This window comes from Melopsittacus undulatus, chromosome 3 (assembly GCF_012275295.1).
Source record: "Melopsittacus undulatus isolate bMelUnd1 chromosome 3, bMelUnd1.mat.Z, whole genome shotgun sequence".
Lineage (NCBI taxonomy): Eukaryota > Metazoa > Chordata > Aves > Psittaciformes > Psittaculidae > Melopsittacus > Melopsittacus undulatus.
The window spans coordinates 101,820,505-101,840,815 of NC_047529.1; positions in this window are offsets into that span (position 1 = coordinate 101,820,505).

Consider the following 20,311-nt stretch of genomic DNA (forward strand, 5'->3'; position numbering starts at 1 on the left):
AGTAGGAGGCTGCCATTAACCTGAAGATCACAGGGAAGATCCTCAGGACTTGTCTACCTGGACAGCCCAGAGGAACATTGTCTCTGGCAGTGTGATTTATCTCACTGGACCTAAACATATGCAATGTACATGTCAAATTCCAGTCCCTTGCCCAGGTCCTTCCTACAATCAAAAACGCAGAAAGAAATTTTGGAACAGAAATCCATTCATTCAGTTTCTGGCTCCTGCATTTGGGTGAGAAGAATCATGCTCTAGAAGAGAGATTCTTTTTCTCTTGTGGTCATATGAGAGCTTAGTGCAATGATGACATCAATAGACATCCACGAAGTTAATGCCTGAAAGCAAGTGAGAGAATTTCCTCATCAGGTTTACTAGCTGGACCATGCTGAGCCATAATGTACCAACTTCATCCACACTAGGAACAGGCACAAGTACACCAAGGTTCTCTGTATCTCTATGCATGAGGTTTGCTTTGAAACCAGGATGAGATAGATGTACATGCTGAAGGGCTGGTGCCCACCAGACCATGCCCAAATTTGAAGTCAGGAAATTGGTGGTACAATATAACGGGTCTTTTGGACATCCACAGGATTTAATACCCTGACACATGAAAACCTTCACCACCAAGAGATACAAACCACTTCAATCAGTGCCAAAAACACCCAGAGCCTTCTTCCTGCATGTGTTTCTTATTATTGTCCAATTTCTTTGACTGTAAGTATGTCAATTCTACCTCTTTCTTAACACTCCATCTAATTCCAGTGGCTGTGTACAGTAAGAATTCAATTTAATAATCTTTTGGTGTTATCAATCTTAATTTTTCCCTCCAATAGTTTCCAACTATTTTTTCTTATCCCTTCATCTTCTGATACAGTGAAATAGTTTTTCTTTCCATCTTTTATATTGTTATTATGAATGCATCTGGCTGTGATCAATTCCTTTTCATCTTCCAAACTTGTCATGATTTGTCTAATTTTATATTTTTTAATTTTTTTTTTCCAAAGGATTTCTTCTTTGTTAAGTGCAACATGATAAAAAACGGACAGTTTGGCAAGGCCACACAAGAAGGTCACTGTTTCCTCCAGAGCTTTGCATGAGATCCTATAAAATGTATAATACAAATTATATAATCCAGCTGGGCACTCCTGTGTTCTGTTATGTCCTGCCTATTCTCAGACATACAGTATTCAGTTTTCTTTTTTATCTTCTTCCATCAACATAATTTTCTTGCATTGTAATCCACCATTGTATAGGCATAGGTGTCCATTCCATCATAGGATGAAAGGACATGGGTTTTTTTCATTCATGTAAATTCTGCTCTTGTTTTGTTCTTCTGCAAAGGACTTTCAGACCGAAAGTCCTGAAACTTATGGTAGTGACATGATATAGGAAGACGTACCATTTCATCTTGAGCACAGGCTGGATGCTGTTTTGTTCAGTTCTCATTGCTAGTAGCATTCGTATTTTCATACTTAAAAAAATTCTTCCTGTCTTCTTTCCTACCCTTAGCTCAAAGAATATTTTAGTATACAATGTTGCTAATCATGGAAAAATGTACATACTTATGTATGTATGTAGTATGTACATACTATGCATGAACTCCAGTATATTAAGTATATTAACTGGAGAAAGCATAAGGAAAAAGCTGACTGATAGAAAAACTGATGGGAAGAATTTGACTGATGGCCCTATTCATACACATGGATATATTACACAGATGAACTGAAAGGACAGATGGATGAGATAACCAACAGATAGATAAACTGATGGAGTGTACCTGTATGAAAGGGAAAGTCAGGTAGAAGGAATATGAGAGAAAGAGAAAGTATATTTGTGGAATTTCTTCTGCTGGAATGAGCCTTGATGGATTTTTTGGGGAATCAGCTGATTAAATGCAGCTCCCTCTTAGCAGTGAAATTGGGTCCACTCCACAGAAGTGCAAGGAAGATGATAACAGCTTTTGAACAGAAGGAATCTGAGTTCAGAACTGAAAGCAGAGGAAAGTATTAATGAGAGGAACACTAGGACAAGATTAAATCCTAGCAGAAGATCTAGTCAAGGATATAACACTGAAAACCACATTATAAAGTTGTAAGTAAAATGAAATCCATTTGTTGTTTTTTTGTGGGGTTTTACTCCAGTGAAACCCACAACTTGGATGGGGCTTTTGTTTCACCTATATTTTCCTAAAGCCTGGTCACCCTTTTTAAAGGTCAGGATTTTATATTTTGGACCTTAATAACATTGAAACTTACTGAGAACTGGGCCTTCCATGTGATACAGTGATCTGTCTGTAGTAACACCAAGGGTCCAATATGATGGTATGTATATGGTTACTTCCCCTGATGCTAGAATTTTCTATTAATGGTTTCCGTTAACAGATCTAGACAGCTCAAGAAGCTCAAATTTAAACAGCTTCTCCTCTATGCCTCTGCTTTATGTCACCCCAGAGAGGTAGTACTTGTAATAGCACATTTATTAATTCACCTCATTTTCTTTTTCAATATGTACTTGCACAAGGCTCTGTGCATGCACATTGTACAAATATATATGGGACCTTAACCTCCTAGGTAACAAATCCTAAACATCTCCCGTTTGAGTCAGCCATAAAGAATAACCAGAAGCTGCCATACCTTAAGACGAGTAGCCTTCCCTGCACAGGGCTGTCCTATCAGCTCTTTAGCAATCCACTGTTTCTTGGAGATAAGGCACAGCTTCAGCATTTAGTAGCCAGTTACTCAGTCTGCACACAACTTTTCAGATGAGATCAAAATAACTGATTTAAACCCACAGTGGATTTTCACATAAATTATTTCTACTGAAGCACATGTATCCTTTAACCAGTCTTCACCAGAAAATTGATGTGTTTTGAATTGGTTAGGTAGCTCATAGCAATAGAAGTCAGAGGACAAGATTTTTCCTATTTATATAAAGAAAACCTTTGAGGGAATAAATGTGCAATGGTAGAAAAAGCACTTTTCAGCTGACTTTGCTGACTTTATTCTCAGTTACATTCAGACATGATTTGTGAAGCCATTAATTTCTACATAATTTTAAAATCTGGTTGGATGTGAGCAGCAACATTGCAGAAATAAATCATGGTACTTTCCATTATGTGCTCTCAGTATCTCTTCTGAGTCATTTCTGATTAGCTTTCTGGAAACATTACATTGTCAACAATACCAAGAAAAAAAGCTAGCTGTGTTATCTTTTTGTCTTCTGAGCAATGGAACACCAATAATGAACAGCTAAATTCTGTTTCCTCTCTATTTTCCACTGTAATAGTGAGATGGTACTTTTCATACATTTAGCATGGTTACCTTTCTAGCAGGCTGAAGAAAATTTTAAGCTGGAAGCCAAAATATCAAGTTCACTGAGAAAGGATCCAGAGAAAACACCAAGATGATTTTTTGGCTTTGTTTTTTTAATTTCATCACCTGAGTTTTTGGTTTTAAAGACACAGAAGGAAGAAAAGTTCTCAGCTTTAACATCAATTCCTTTACGGAAAACATTTTCTTCTTCTCTGGCTCAAAAAGAAGCCATCTTCTTCCAAATTCCCAGCATAATTTCTCTTCTTTTCCTCTCTCTTGCCATTAATGGACTTCCCATCCTAGAAGAATATCTGGATCCTCATCTTCCCATATAATTATGACAGATATTTATTTCCAGTAATACTTGGTAATTCACATGAATACATCTCTTAACCAGGAAAGAGCCCACATATACCAAACTCATTTTTCAGTTACAAAAGAAGAGATACTGGATATCAGTAATACCCACCATGGTTGGTCTTAAACAATGTGAACTGAAATATTCTGAAAAGGGTAGAAATGCTTTTTTTATTTTGTGTATTTGGAAATTACTACTTTAAAACTCAAAACCAGAATACTGCCATCTCATGCTGATGTCTTGTCCTGGTTTGAGCAGTAGCAGCCATTTTTTCTCCTTCTTGGTAGCTGGTGCAGCACTGTGTTTTGACCCTTGAGCTGGGAATGGTTGCTGAAAGCAAGTATGTTTTGAGTTACTGCTCAAATGTTTGGTTTGTCCAAGGCCTTTTTCTGAGCCTCATGCTCTGCCAGGAAGGAGGGGAGGCCAGGAGGAAGGCAGAGACAGGACACTTGACCCAGGCTAGCCAAAGAGGTATTCCATACCATAGCACATCATACCCATATAACCGAGAGTTACCCGGAAGGGCTAGAGCTCTTTGGGGATGGAGGAGGTATCTGCCGGTGATTGGTAGGGCAGGGTGGGGTGAGTTATGGGTCGGTGGCTGGTGAGGTGTTGTATTCTCTTCACTTGTTATTTCTTTTATCATTATTAGTGGTGTCAGTAGTTATTTGTGTTATTAAACCATTTGTGTTATTAAACCATTTGTGTTATTAAACCATTCTTATCTCAACCCATGGGGGCTACATTCTTTGGATTCTCCTTCCTAACTCTCCAGGAGTTGGGGGAGCAAAGGGGGGGGGGGGGGGTTGAGTGAACAAGCTGTGCAGACTGGGTTTAAACCACGTTATGTCTGTTCCACAGAGCAACTGTAGTTGAGGTGTTCTGAGTTTCCTCATGCCACTCAGCTGAACTTATGCTCCCTGCTGTTGTGGTCTTCATTTTTGGCAGAGGAAGCTGTCAATCATTTACTACATTATTTATTACATACGGAGACAGTGTTCTCACAGGAGAATGGATATTTGGTACATTGTCGTGGTTTAAACCCAGCCACACAGCTCATTCATTCACTCCCCCCCTTGCTCCCCCAACTCCCGGAGAGTTAGGAAGGAGAATCCAAACAGTGCAGCCCCCATGGGTTGAGATAAGAACGGTTTAATAGCTAAGGCATAACACAAATCACTACTGCTGCTACTACTACAAATAATAATGATAAAGCCAATAAAAAGTGAAGAGAATACAACACCTCACCAGCCACTGACCCATAACTCACCCCATCCTGCCTGACCAAGCACCGACCGATACCTCCTCCATCCCCCCAGAGCCTCCAGCCCTTCCGGGTCTCTCCCGGTTACATCCTGGTTATGACGTGCTATGGTATGGAATACCTCATTGGCTAGCCTGGGTCAGGTGTCCTGTCTCTCCTTCCTCCTGGCCTCCCCTCCTCCCTGGCAGAGCATGAGCTCAGAAAAAGGCCTTGGACAAACCAAACATTTGAACAGTAACTCAAAACATGCTCGCTATCAGCAACCATTCTCAGCCTGAAAGTCAAAACACAGCACTGCACCTGCTACCAAGAGGGAGAAAAAAAATGACTGCTACTGCTCAAACCAGGACATACATGAACTCTGAATAACTCTGAAAGATACAGCAAGGCCATGAGAGGCCCGAGGAAGCTTAAGCAAGCAAGATAAGAAGAAGCTGGAATTCACTGAGTTATGAGAACTGTGGACTGTTGGCAAGCGTTTGAGACCAAGTTCTCACACCTGTGCTTAACCAATTATATGTTAGTCACTAGGGGTCTTCAAGACAAGTATCCAATCATGATATGCCAAATTGCTGTAGGTGTGTGTAAGCAATAGTATATAAGGAGTTAATGCTTTGCAATAAATGGCTTTTTGTCCAATCATATTGATCTCTGATCAAGTCCATTCCGCGTGTAATATCAATTACACATTGATATTAATCCTAAAGAAATATTTATAATTGTTTATGACTTCCCTCTCAATCTTTACATTTTGATTTTTAGAAAGAATTAGTATTTTCTTCAGGGATCAAACAACACGCAGATAAACACACATATATATATAAACAGTATCAAAAAAATTACCTAATCAAAAACCCGATTTCTCTAGTTCTTTCAAAGAGCACTTCTGAGGGGAAATTGCAGATAATTTCTAATTTTTCAGTCTTTTTGAAAAAGGCATTGACTGCCCAGTGTGGATTAATCTGAATATTGCTGTGATTTGAATGCTATCAAACTGATTGCCAAGGTTGGCAGAAGCAGTGGTGGCACCTAGCCAACCTATGGTTTTAAAAATTAATGGGTACCAGAATAAGTATGCTTTATTGTACCTGTTAATTTCTCCTGGAAAATACCTTAATAAATTGATTGCATGTTTCAAGCAAACCTGTAATGAGAGGATTATTTACAAAGGCCTCACAGAAGTTGTTATTAAAAAGCAATCAGAAGGAGAGAGGAACAATGGCAGGAGGGCACAGTGGGGAAACCTTAATGGTGGGGATTTTAGGATTTGGTTTGCATTATCATGCTGGCATTCTAACTAAAATCTATTTCTCTCATTTCATTACTGTCTCACACATTATCTGAATTAACTTTCACACTTGGTTAAGGAGAAAGTCTTACAGAAAGAATTTTTGTTTACATGCGAGGATGAGGCAGTGCAAATCTCTTTGCTTTCATTTCTCAGACCTCAACCTTCAAAATCCTAGTGTTCAGATCTGGATTCTGGTGATGTTGGATTTGACAGTGCTGCATGAGAGGTTCCTCTGGGGAATCTGCAAGCAGCAGGGTCCAACAGAGACATGTCACTATGGTTTGTCAAATGAACCCTGCAATACTGCAGGAAATGGAAGCTTTGGCCAGACCTTTGCAGACACAGAATTGAACCTGTTAGTAGGCTTAAAATGCTGTCAGCATGGAGAAGCCAACAAAATTACTCAGGCCGGTCCTGTTCTAAAGGTTCAAAATTTTGAATTGCAACTGAAATGTCATATTACACACAAATGGCATATTATGCAGATTATCCTCTCTTCTCCATCTTCCAGTTAGTAAATAAGTTTTAAAAATAAACAAAAAATCAGGAAGCCAGAGAATTTGAGATGTGAAAAAATGGATTAAAAAAACCCTAAAGATGTATAAATCAATTATAATTAATTAGCATATATTTGCACAGCCCTCAGTAAACCCAAGAGCTGTGCAATTACTGTAGCTAAGAGGAAGGAGGTATGAAAGATTAGGATGGCTGGGTTTAGGATAAGGGTACCAGCATCTGGAGAATGTAAAATCCACGTGAGGGAGAAGTGTGCAGGATGAGTAGAAGGGCTGGAACCTGAACTCTGCATGGATGCCAGGCAGGCTCAAAGCTGCATCTCTGGGCAACGTTCTCACTTCTTTCCCCTGCAGTGCTGCAGCCAGATGGGCAATGGCTGGTAGTTTGCCATAGGCCTAAGTGTAGAGCTAACACACAGCATTTTCTGAAATCTTCTCAATTAGTTTTTGTAGAACTAAGGATGCTTTTACAAAAAGAATGGTTTTGGTTTAGTTTCAGAATAGTTCTGGTGTGAGTAGGTGAGGGTACCTTTCATGGAATTTCCTGTAAAACCCACATGAGCAAACCCAGAATGTTTTAAACGGAATGATGTTGCAGTGTCTCATAGGAGCTGCATATTCATGGAATCATAGAATCATAGAATGGTTTGGGTTGAAAGGGAACTTAAAGATCCTTGAGTTCCATCCCCCTGCCACCTTCCACTAGACCAGATTGCTCCAAGGCCCATCCAACCTGGCCTTGAACACTGCCAGAGATGGGGTAGCCAAAACTTCCTTGGGCAGCCTGTTCCAGTGCCTCATATGTCCTGTTTGTGCCTGTGCGCAAGGTTTGCATGTCAGATGTCTGATCTGGCAAAACACCAGGATGAGCAATCCCACCCCTTTTCTCTAAGAAGGAGACTGCAGAGCATCATAGGAGCGATGCACAATTACCTGTTCCCATTCACAAGGCTGAAAGGGACCATGAGACCCAGATAAATTGTGGGATATGATGACTTTCCTGTACAGAGTTGGTCAGTTTGTGTTAGGATCTCTCCCTAGGAAAATGGTAGTGTTAGATTGTCTGAATCATTTACAAAGAGGCCAGGAATAAAGTTCTTTCTATCACCATCAAAACCATTCTCAGTCCAGCTCATTTTTCCTTATCCACTTCAAAGTCACTGTCATGCTGTTTGAAGTGCTAAAAAATAGTTTACAAACCCCATAAAGTGAAGGGGAAGGAGTTGCTCTTGCTGTGTGCGATAAGACAATAAAACTTGTTTTGTGTAGCATCTTTCAAAATAACTGTTGTCTAAAATGATTTGGTATTAAAAACAGAAACAGCAGCGAATACAACATATAGGTTACATTAGACCAGGTTATAGATTGAGAAACTAACACAGCTTTCACTTACGAGTCTAATAAGAGACTAAAGAAAATTGAGAAAGACAAGCATAATGAGGCACAAACCTAGCAGAGACACAAAACATGATAAAGATACAGCAATGTGAAGTGAAACAGGACTTTCTTCTAGATAACAAAAATTACAAAGAAGCTCACATCAAAAACAGCAAGTCAGGAACAGACTTAAGTGTGACAAGCCACAGTAAAAATAATGAGGCAAAGCCTGAGAGGGTGGCTGCAGCAGATCTTTGGAGGACTGTTTTGTGTTGGGATTGTCAGCAGACAATGGTGTTGCTTCCCAAGCCCAGGTTCCTTCTGGGCTATATCAGCAAGCATAACAGGTACTCAGTTCAAAAGTAGGATGAAACCCATCTGCAGTCTTTTAGTAGCTGTTTGGACAGAGTCCTTGTTGACAAAGTCTGGAGGTATTAGAGTCTTAGCAACAAAATCAGCCAGAGATTGAATTAAAGGAAGATGATCAGCTCTGGCTCCTTTGATGCGGCTTTTCCCTCCAGTATACCTGTGAGCATACATCTTTGTTACTTCCCTAGGTTTTTGTTATTGTTTTTCTTGAAGGTGAAAACAAATTTTACTCCAAAGCAAATGTCGCTCCACTTGTATGAGTTCACTTCTCACCAGCGGCACTTTATTTCCACCAATCTATAAAACCACAGAAGAGCTAAATATATCAAAACCTTATACCTGGCAATTTTTTTAGAAAATGCATAGGCTTCTAGTAACTAATAAACTAGAAAATGATTATCATCATCACACTGCTTAGTTTTATGGTATGTTAAACTGCTGATATACTGATTCAAGAAAAATGCCTTCAGCACACAACTCCATGCCGAGGCATTCTTTTATTTATTAATAGCCATGCAAGAAGCTCCAACCCTTACCATATTAGAGTCTATCTATCTACTTCTTTACTGTGGTATCTAGGGATCTTTAATGATACCAAATGTGTAATAGTTTTTTCAACTAAGCATGACCTCTAGCACTCTGCACATAACATTATATACAATCCCACCAATCACCGTGCAACATCCCTTCTCTGTGAAGCATTGCTGAATATTAAGCCAAATTATTGTAACTCCAAACCACTGCCTGATGCCTCAACTGAAAATCCATTTAGTAGTCAGTGCAGTTCACTGAACACTGATAAAATCTGCTGGTCATGGAAAATATTATTTTTATTTCTGCAGTTTCATTCTAGATAGAAGTTTCCAGGTAGTTTCAGGAGCACAGGAAAATAATGAATTAGTCCATATTTGAGATGAAAAAAGTTTGGCTATCTGGGACCAGATTTTGTACTGGAAAAAACATGCCTCAGCTTGTTTGTGAGTGCTGAACAGAAACATAGTTCTGACAGAACACTGATTCTTGCCTAACAGAAGACAAATTAACAGACAAGGTCATGGGATGTATTAGGAAACACAAGTCACCCTTTATAAAATGCATTTCCTCCATTAGACATGGAAGAAATACATGTCTGCAGGTTTTAAAGTTATTGAGCAATACTGATATTCTGAAATTTCACCGAAGCTGTTCATCACATATGACAACTTCTCACCATTCTCCTAAAACTCAAGAATTAGCTGCAGTCAGAGACCTACTTTGGCAGCTATAAGTTGTTTCTTAAAAAAAAAAAAAAAAACACAAAAAAACCCTCAAAACAAAGCTCTTCATATTCTAGGAAACTGCATTTTCTGACAAAAATTTATTTTGTCTGCTAAACTGTTTTCAGTACCAACCCTTGTCAAAGGGGACTAATAGCTTGTTCACTGAATCCTCTATTCATATGCAGCAAGTAGTCTCTTACATGAGCATAAAGTTCAGGTAGTGCTGGATCACCATATAACTTCTCATTTTCTTCTTCCAGCATGCGTGTCAGTGGTGACATTGCACATTCCCTGGGATTTACACAGAGTGCTCCTTTTAAAAAAGTTAGCTGGTAAAAAAGGGGCTGCAGAGTGGTGAGGAAACAGTTTTGAGTACTTCAAGTGACACAGTGCAAAGCTATGCACTGAACCCAGATCTCCTCAAGTAGTCTTGTCTCTCAATAGATGCCTTTCCTCCTTGCAGCTGTACAAACACCAAAATAAGGCCCAGGCTGCAATTCTCCTCTCCCCATGCCTCACTCAGCATGGGATTAGCCATTCAGGTATGTTAGAAGGATTAGAAAAAATGCTCTCCAAGGAGCAAGGGACACAACAGAGCAATAGGGCCATGACAAATGGCACAAGGTCTAGCTGGAGGCCAGTAATTAGTGGTATACCCCCAGGGTCATTACTAGGTCTGATCCTATTTAAGATCTTCATTAACAACCTAGATGATGCGGTAAAGCATACCCTCAGCAAGCTTACTGATAACAGAAATCGCATGGCAAGACTCTCTAGGTAGATGAACAATTATCCAGTATTCCCTCCAGTGATGTCTCCATCAGCCAGAGGCTTTATCAGAGTTTTAAGTCCCTCTTCCCAGCTGCTGAATAACGTAAAACTTTCCATTACACTGAGTTTGTAGGGGTTATGTATTAGGAATCACATAAAGGTTGTGAATCAACAAGTCTGCATTGATACAACCCACCCAGCCAAGTGATTACAGAGAAAAGGAGAATAAGGCCTGAATTTCATAATCCTCATTGGGAAAGATACAATTCTTTTGGAGAAGTCACAGTCAGTACAAGGAACTATATTTTATGTATGCTTCTATGAATAGAAGTGTCTCATCAGAAGTAGAAATATGCCATCCTCCATCCCCTAAAATTAGATATTGTGGGGGTTTTTTTAAAGATAATCCTAGCATTCCCAAGCAAACAGCATTTCCTAGAACATACATTCAGTGATGCCTCACTCTCTCATCTTTTAGTATAAATCAGTACAGCTCTCCATTTCAATTTATTTCTTGGGCCCAGCCAGAAATGTTATGCTGTTTTATTTGTCCCCTTGCTATACTCTGGGAAGCTTTAAATATTTCCCTCCACATTCTTAACTAGCAAATATATTCAAATAATTACCTTCTCTTTCTTCAGTATCTAAAGATCTTACCAATCAATCTTAAATCCTGCTGGATATGTATATGTGATAGTTTGTGTTGTGTCTTCAACCTCAATGGCAATAGTGTGTGTGTGAGTGCACTGCATATTCATTTGTTAAATAAAGATGAGCACTTGCAAATACTTGCAAATATAGGTAGATACCTGGCTGTGGATGTGTTCACATGCTTTTCATAACTTACATATACACTTACATGTCCAAGCAAGAGTGTATCTGTCTACAAAGCTTAGATTACCAAAGTGAACAAAGAGCATGGGTTACCTTCTTTTTTAACCCTGTTTAAAATACCTGGAATTTCTGGTAAACAACTTTTTGAATAGCTGCCTCTTTTCTGATTCTTCAAGGTTGGCATTCAGGCAGGTATCTGGGAGTACTAGGTGTTTTCCTCAGTGAATATTTATTTAAACACACATATACAGAGCACAATGATTTTTATGTGTATGTGTCCACATGCCCGCAGATACATATGTGAATAATATTGTGTGTGTATTATATATATATATTTTATATATATATATTATAATACCAGTCATGCAACAACTCAGTCTTTTAACTGGAATTCTGAAAGTTCTGGAGGAAGATGAATGTTTGTTTTTTTTTGAACATTTATTTTCCCCATTTTAATGGTAAAACAATCACGACTTGTAGGGCACATAGTAAAACAGAGAAAGGCCTTGAAATATTGCTCAAACCTCCAGAATTAAAGCTGTATGATTTTACAGGACAGCTAGATGGACTTATAAGCAAAATGATTGACAATTACAGTTGCAGATTTATATCAACATAGAGGAAACATGAAGGAAGCCCTGAAACTGAAGTGCTCAGGCACCCAACTTTGTTTTTCTTGGTAACTTGCTGTAGTGTCACCACATCCCAACAGCCATGGCTACCCATATAAAGATACCATTGCACCATTTAGAAGCTTTTTTCTTCTGGCTTTTTATCCTGTTTCCATTTACCCATATTGAAAGTTGCTCCTTTATGGTCATCTGCAGCTTCTCTCTTTTGTCATAATGCATGGGCATGGGTGGCTTTGAGAGCTATTTATGCAACATTTCCATTAACAAGCTGTAATTAAACAATCTAATTTAAAAAAAGCGTAATCTATTTAACAGGGATTTTATTTTTTCAAAAAGAAAGACTAATAAAACTGTGATTAAGTTCCTCTGTTAGATGAGCATTATGGTTTTTCATAGGCTCTTAATTACTCAACCAAAAATATTAAATAAATTAAAGACATAATTCTATTTTTCAGAAAAAAATAAAATAAAAAATTACACATGCTAAAAAGCTGTTCCAAAATATCCTTTAATATATCAGGGATTGTTTTTAATGTGTTGTGCATTTCAGCCTAGACAAAAGCTGATTAGTGATGCAAAATATAGTGAATTAAATCTTACACTTAGCAGACAAATAGTGCAAATAAGTGCAGATTTTATTCCCTAGATATGCCTACTATTAGAGCACAGGAACAGCCCTTATGGGGCACAGCATTGGTCCCCTCACTTTGCTCCCAGCTGGACTAAGGTGAGAGACTGTGCAGGGACCTGGACACTCTTCCCTGTCCCTTTGTGTTTCCTCAGCATTCACCTCTGTTGGAACAGGATATTAGGGAATGAATCCAGGCTTGTTCTCTTTAGTGTCCATTTATACCTCTGTTATTTGGGAATTTGTCTAATCCCATTTTCAGCCTGCTGATGCTGCCTATGTCTGCAGATTCCAGAAGTTTCCTGTCCAGTGTGTGAAGAGCTGCTTTCTTTACCTGCTTTGAACTGCTGTTCCATTATTAGCTTTTGTCAAGTGGATTTAATGAATAGCAATTTTGCATTCACCTTACCTGTGATCTGCATTTTATTATAACCTTATCAGAAGCATTAATTTAATTTTGTCCTATTTTCAGATTCCAGGCACTTTTTGCTGAACATGGTCATTCTCAGCAACATTTCCCAGGTTGATCATATTCTCTCAGTCACTCACTTTCACTAAGAAAAATGTTACTGAGGGCAAAAGTCCATCAGCAAAAGTGGGGTGTAATTTTCAAGAATGAAATTACAACTTCTTCTCTGGCTAAAAAAAATTAACTTGTACTCTACTGAGACACTTTGCAACTTCTGGTTTTTGCAAACTTTGACCTGCCTGAATCTCTCAGGCTGGTCATGCTCAGTCTTGATGTGGTGGAGCTCAGTGCTTAAATTTGCACAAACCCTTAGACTCCTTCTCTGTTCAAGAGGCGTTTTGGTTGGCACCCTCCCAAAATGACCAGGGATGTGCTGGCCTGGGAATGTTACAATTAGGATGGAGCTTTTTGGCTGCTGCAAGGCACAGCATCACTGCAAACACAACGGCTGAGGGCACCCAGTCTCTCCTGCTTTTCTCACTCTGCTGCTCCTGCTCACACACAGGCAACATGGAGAAGGTGGGATAGGTGTAATCTGAATTCAAATAGAAGGGAAAGAGAGAAAAAAAAGGAGCTAAAAAGAGGGGATTTGTGGAAACAAAACATAACCCTGCAGTTCAAGCTTATTTGTGGACCTGCTTGGTTTAGACCTTTATCTTTTGCCATGTTAGGTTTTGCCTCACTGCCAAGACCAACAAGAACAAACAGATTAGGCCCAAGGAGGGTGTTGTTGCTTAGTTTGAACACAAAGCAGCGATATGTGAAATGAATTTCTGTATACTTAGCCAAATGAGGCTGTCAGATGTTTGTTTCTCCAACCTGCCTCAGCACTTTATATCAAGAGGAAAATGTTCCCAGAGTGTAAAACACAAGCAAGTGAAACAAAAAAAAACATGAACACAAATATTTATCATTTTCTTTCTCATTAGCATTCATTGCTCAAAAGCCAAAACGTGCTGCTTGTGCCTCCTCCACCTCTATAAGCTGCCTGACTCCCTTGTTGCTCTTATCACGAGCAGCAATTAAAAACTGCCTGCATTTGAGACTGCCGTGTGGGAGTGACCCAGCAAGTAAGAGAGTAGGAGGGGATACAAGGGCTGCCCTGTGACACTCACCCAAATTTCCAAGAGGGGAGGGGAGAGGAGATAGGGGAAGTGAGACGAAGGGGAGGCGAGGGAAGGTGAGGGAAAGCAAGGCAAGGCAAGGGAATACAAGGGAAAAACAAAAATGTAATGAAAAGAAAGGAAAAGGGAAAAGCAAAAGAAAGGAAAAGGGAAAAGCAAAAGAAAGGAAAAGAAAAGCAAATTAAAAAAAATTAAAATTAAAAAAGAAATTAATTTTTTTTTAAAAGGAAAATAAAATAATAGTAAAAAAGGAAAGATAAATAAAATAAAAAAATACCAACTATTGCAAATGAAAACTATTTGCTCACCACCAACTGACCAATGCCCAGCCTGTTCCTGAGAGGCAGCCCCCAGCTAACTTCTGCCTTAGTTTATACGCTGTGCAGACATTATATGGTGAGGAATATCCCTTTGGCCAGTGGGTGACAGCTGTCCCAGCTGTGTTCTTTCCCAACTTCTTGTGCTCCTTCAGACTTCACTGGTGGGGTGGTGTGAGAAGCTGAAAAGTCCTTGACTCTGTGTAAGCACTGCTCAGGAACAACTAAAAGGTTGGGGTTTTATCAACATTATTATCCTCCTAAATCCAAACCACAGCACTATACCAGATACTAGGAAGAAAATTAACTCTATCCCAGCCAAAACCAGGACAAGGGTGAAATGAATAAGACATTGCTGACTCAGCATCATCATGGGCTTTCCTCCCAGGCAACACTGAAGCAGTTACAGCAGTGAGTGACAGGCACCTGCTGCAGGTTTGGTCTGCTCAATGCCTGCTAACAGGAACTCTGATGGAGTCTGTTCAGAAGTGACTGACATGCCAGAGATGAGGAAACTTCTGCAGGCAGAGACATCTTATTTGAAAAAGGGAGTATTTACTTGCATTGCAAGGCCATGACCTCCAATTTCCAGTTTGGTTTTTTTTTTTCTTATCATAAGAAAAGAAGCATGGTTCGATGTAAACTAAAAAATAAAAATTGGAAATGTGGTTCAAACATCCCTTAGCTTTTTTTTTTTTTTTTTTCGTAAAAATGTGTAAGCTTATTCTAGTTTTCTGGGGTGTGACAGGTTCCAAAAAGCCCAATTTAAGCTAGGAAATAATAATAACAAAAGAACATCTGCTAATTTGAATGTTGCAAGATATCTCAAAGCCAAGAGTACCTGTTCATGTTGGAGATGACTCATACCTGCTCATGTTGGAGATACACTCATGCAGCTTGTGTAATCAAGAAGCTGATCTCAGAAATTGCTTACAGAAGCAGCTCCCTGTTGTATTACTAGCCTTGACCATGTCCCAGCACAAGATGCACATGTTCAGTCAAGTATTACATCTTTTAACACTACTGGAAGGGTCTTTCTCACCTTGTGGTGGTCTCCCACTGTTGACTTCAATTATGGTATTGTGGTTGGAATTGATGTGATGGGATGTGAGAACTACTTTTCTACAAGGATATTTAGACACTGCACAACGAAAGAAATGGAAGTTAAATACCGGGAAATAACTTTATAACAATAAAAACACTGTAAGGAACAAATTGACTGATGAAGATGTAGAATATCCAGCAGTGGACACTTTTAAGCACAGCTTAAGTGAGAATTTGCTGTGCATAGGGTAGATATATGAGATCTTGCATTTGGGCAGAAGAAGGAACTCTGCCTTCCTGAGGCTTCTTTCCAGCCCTATTTTCCATGATTACTTAACTCAGATTAGCCATATTTAACTAAGTTGGGTAATAATTTTGGCAGTCAGTCAAATGTCATCCTTGTCTTTGCTATCTCAGATTTTTCTTATGCTGTTTCATAAGCCTGAATCCTACAAAGCTGTTTATCAATCTGATTAATTAAATTCTTCCCAGGATCCCAGCTGTGCAACACTTGATTTACTCCATGAAAATACTTTTTTTTTTTTTTTTATTTTGTAACTTTCAATGAAAAGTGTTGACAGTCTCACACCAAAGAGAATAGCGAGGGCGAAAATGCCTATATATCCAACTGGTTCTTTCCAAACCTCACTCACATACTTTGTATGTGTGTAACTGGGGGAAAGAGAAAAGGCAAGGAAGAAAGTTTTAGATGGATGCTAAAATTGACATAAATCTAGAGGAAAGATGAGAAATAATGAAGTTCTTTTTCCTGCCGAACAAAGACAGGAAATCTCACAGAAGGTGGAGATGAATTTGGAAGTTGTAATTATATCAGTCTTCTTTTTTAAATATACCAATATTCTGCATGAAGGAAACAGGAAATGAAACAGGATAAATATAGAAGTGAAAATGGATTTGCTAAGTTCCATTGTTAAAAAAAAAAAGGAATACAAAATGATAGGAGAGAAAAGCCTGCAACAAGAAAAAACTATCAGCAGCTGTGGAGAAAAACAGCTTCACAGTTTGAAGGGGATTTTTCTCTTTCCTTTTCTTTCTTTATTCTCTCTTTATTCCTTTGTGTTGTTAGGAAACTATAGTTTCTTACATGTAGTTCACAATGTGTAGTAACCCTATTATACACAGTTTCTGATCATTAAAATGCAGTATTATTTTAAAAGACAGATTTTAACCTAGCTTATTAAATGCATGTGTTGTGGTTGGCATTCTCTCTTCAAAGGAAATTAAACCTTGTACCTGAATTTCAGCTACTCCTTTACAAAAAGATAAAAATCAATTAAATTCTGCTCCTAGAAACCCTGGCCAAACAAAAATGTGTGCTGCCATTCCAGACTTTAGCTAAATGAAAGCTGTTCATATGAAATGGTAAGAACTAACATTTTGTTTCCATCAAGTATTGGGGAACAAGATATTTGTGCATTAAAAAATGTTTTTAATCCTACCTCAAACCTTGACAGAAATGTGCACTGAACACTGAGAGTTCTGATTGCCTACCATAAGGAATGGGGGAAAGAAAAACAAGAGGAAAAGACAAGGACTCTTTGGGGAAATAAAGGAGGAGGAACTGTCAAGCCTGCATTTTTTTGAAAGGCACTGTTTTTAACAAAACACTAGATATATAACATCAGGGAGAGTATACAACGAAGCAGGAATCAGAGCAGCATCTTTCTCCCTCTTATTTTCTCCAAGCTGACCCAATAGAGTTTTGTATCTGGATTCCACTAAATGAAAAATTAATTTCCTCTTGGATTAATGACACAGAACACACTTTGGTTTGGAACCTGAAACCTAAATAGGACTTTTTTTCCAGCTGAATTCAGTAAGTAGGAATAATCATAACAGCAGCAACAAAGCTAGTAACAGCCTGACCATACACAGCCTTTGCCTCTGGGAGTTCTCTATTAGTGATTCTGCTCCATTGCTTTTCTGGGATGTGGGATACTGCAGAGAATGACAAAAGTGTCTTTATTTGGTTATGATTCATAAGCAGATGATGTCTGAAGCAAGGAAGCTTTCAGGGCAGGAACAATTCTGCAATGTTTGCACACGGCCTGGCACAGTGGGTCTAAAGTCCAGTTAGGTTCCTTGGAGCTATAGGAATACTGTACAGAATGATATATAGGATGTGTGAGTGACACCCACAATATTCTTCAAATGCAGACTGATCACCAAGTTTCATTAGTGTTAATGGTTGCTACCTATGGAGAACATTTTATACTTTCAATCCAAATGTAATTTATATAGATCACTGAGATCTGAAGTAAAAAACAGTAGAAAGTGTGTGACCCACGTGTGTTTTCTATCACAAACTGCCTGAGCTTTTCCACACAAAATGACAATTGTCTGTGCAGACGACAATTTTTTTTTCTTTAAAACAAAAAAGATTGGTATGCAGGAAGTGGAAAATCAAAATACTTGCTGAGCTTCGTACCTTAAAATCACATTGTGCTGCATTCCAATATTTCTCCTAGGTCTATAGCTGAACAATATTTTCTACATTTAGTTACCACAGCTGTTTCAGAAAAGGGTCTATATTTCAACCTGGATGTTGTTACTGTGATGACTTGACCCTGTCTGGATGCCACATTCCACAAATTTGCTCTATCTCTCACCCCCTCAGAAGGATGCAGGGGGAGAAAATAAAATGGAAAAAAAACCCCAACCTTATGGGTCAAGATAAAGGCAGTTTAATAAAGCAAAAGCAAAGGCCATACATGGATGCAAAGGAAAACAAAGATTTTATTCTCTACTTTCCATCAGTAAGTGATGTCCAGCCACTTCCTGAGAAGCAGGGCTTCAGTACATGTAGTGTTTGCTCCAGAAGACAATCATAAATAACAAAACCCCACCATTCCCATTTCTCTTAGCTTTTATTTCTGAGCAGATGTTATATGGTATGGAATATCCCTTTGTTCAGTTCGGGGAAGCTGTCCTCGCTGTGTCCCCTCCCAAGTTCTTGTTCACCCCAAGCCTGCTAGTGGGGAAAATGATGGGGAGAAGCCTTGATGCTGTGTGAGCACTGCTCAACAACAGCCTAAACACTGCTGTGTTATCAACACCTTTCTAGTTATCAGTACAAAGCACAGCACTATGAGGAGAATTAACTCCCTCTAAACCAGACCAAATACAATCATAGATGAGAAATATGTAGCCAATAATCCATTTACTTAATAATAAACATGGTTGGTGGCAGAAGGTTTAGTGCATTCTTTTCTATTACCTGGACAAGGGATTACCACACATAGCATCATGAAACTCATTTTATTCAGCTAAGTATATGGAAGTGGTAAAAATGTCCATTGAAAACATTCCTTGCGATTTTAGTGTAGTAAGGGGAGATAATAAAGCTTGCACCCTTATCAGGTTAACACAATTAAGCAAATTTGGCTTGCAGCAGTACATTATTTTGCATTTTGAATTATTTTTAAACAAGTTCCACACCTAGGGTCAGTAAGAGAGTATAAGTAAATGGCCATTTAACATGTATAGTGTGAGAATAACAACACAGTAATTATTGGAAGTCTTTAGACACTTTGTGCCAGAAAATTGCTCTGTATCTTTGACAGCCTACTGGCCTAGGAAAGATGTATTTCCCACAGGTGATGAAAACATCTCTTATAAATCATCAGTTCTATAGAAGGTCCTGTTGTCTTCAGTAAATAAAAAACATGTTTCTGAAAGGACTTCATCTGCTTTTCACTGTATTGAAGCTGAAGTATCTTTGCTTGTAAACTGTTAAGTAGTCAGGCTCACTTTTCAATGACAGACATAAATCCTGATTTTCTTTTATAAGAATTATGTAGGGAGACTCCCTGAAAGTTAAATGAGATAGTATAAATCTGGAACCTAAGCATCTCCTTGCATAAATTTACAAGCACCAGTTCCAAAAGGTTAACGATATGGCAGATCTATATAATGATGTGTGAATTCAGAAAAGCTGAGAATTCAAGGTTTGATTCCAAAAGCAGTTAAAAATCTGAGCATTTCCCCAGTCCTCTTGAGCAAGCTTTCTTGACTGATGTAAACCACTTGCTGCTTCTGTTTGAGCCAAAAATAGTTCAAGAACAGCACTTATATGCCTTTTACATTGCTTTTGCTCTTCATTTAATTGAGACTCTGCAAGCATGGAAGCAGAGGCAAAAATGCACAAGTTAAACAAATAAATGTCAGCCCCTGGAAGAAGTTAGTCTCATATCCAGTTCTGGGTTAAGTTCAAATGTTTTCTATTCTTATTTTATGCTGAAATTCTTCCACTTGGAGAGATGTTTTTGCAATATCAGGAAAAAATCTATTTTTTATCCTTTCTGTGCAAAAGGTGTTCCTGCATCCTTACGCATGTGATTTGACACTGTTCAACTTCTTTTCCTGTGGATGCCCTCCTTTCATATGGACAGCCTGAAACAAATGCAAAGAGTGGAAAAAAACTTAAAGAAAAAAATATTTTTTTTCTCATGTTTCTGTCCTCTTGGTCTACTATATTGCCATCCCTTTATTTACTCATCAGAAAGAATAAAGATGATTGCCCATGACCTTGGGTAAGAAACTACTGAGAATATGTGTACACAGCACAAAGCAGAGCTATACAGATGCCAAACTAGGTCTGCATAAATGAAAATGAATGGTGTAACTATACCCTGAGCCTCCATTTCCTTGATTTTTGATGATGCATGAAGCTGAACAAGATTAGCACCTCAGACCCCATGCAGAAGGAAAGTTCCCCTGGGAAAAAA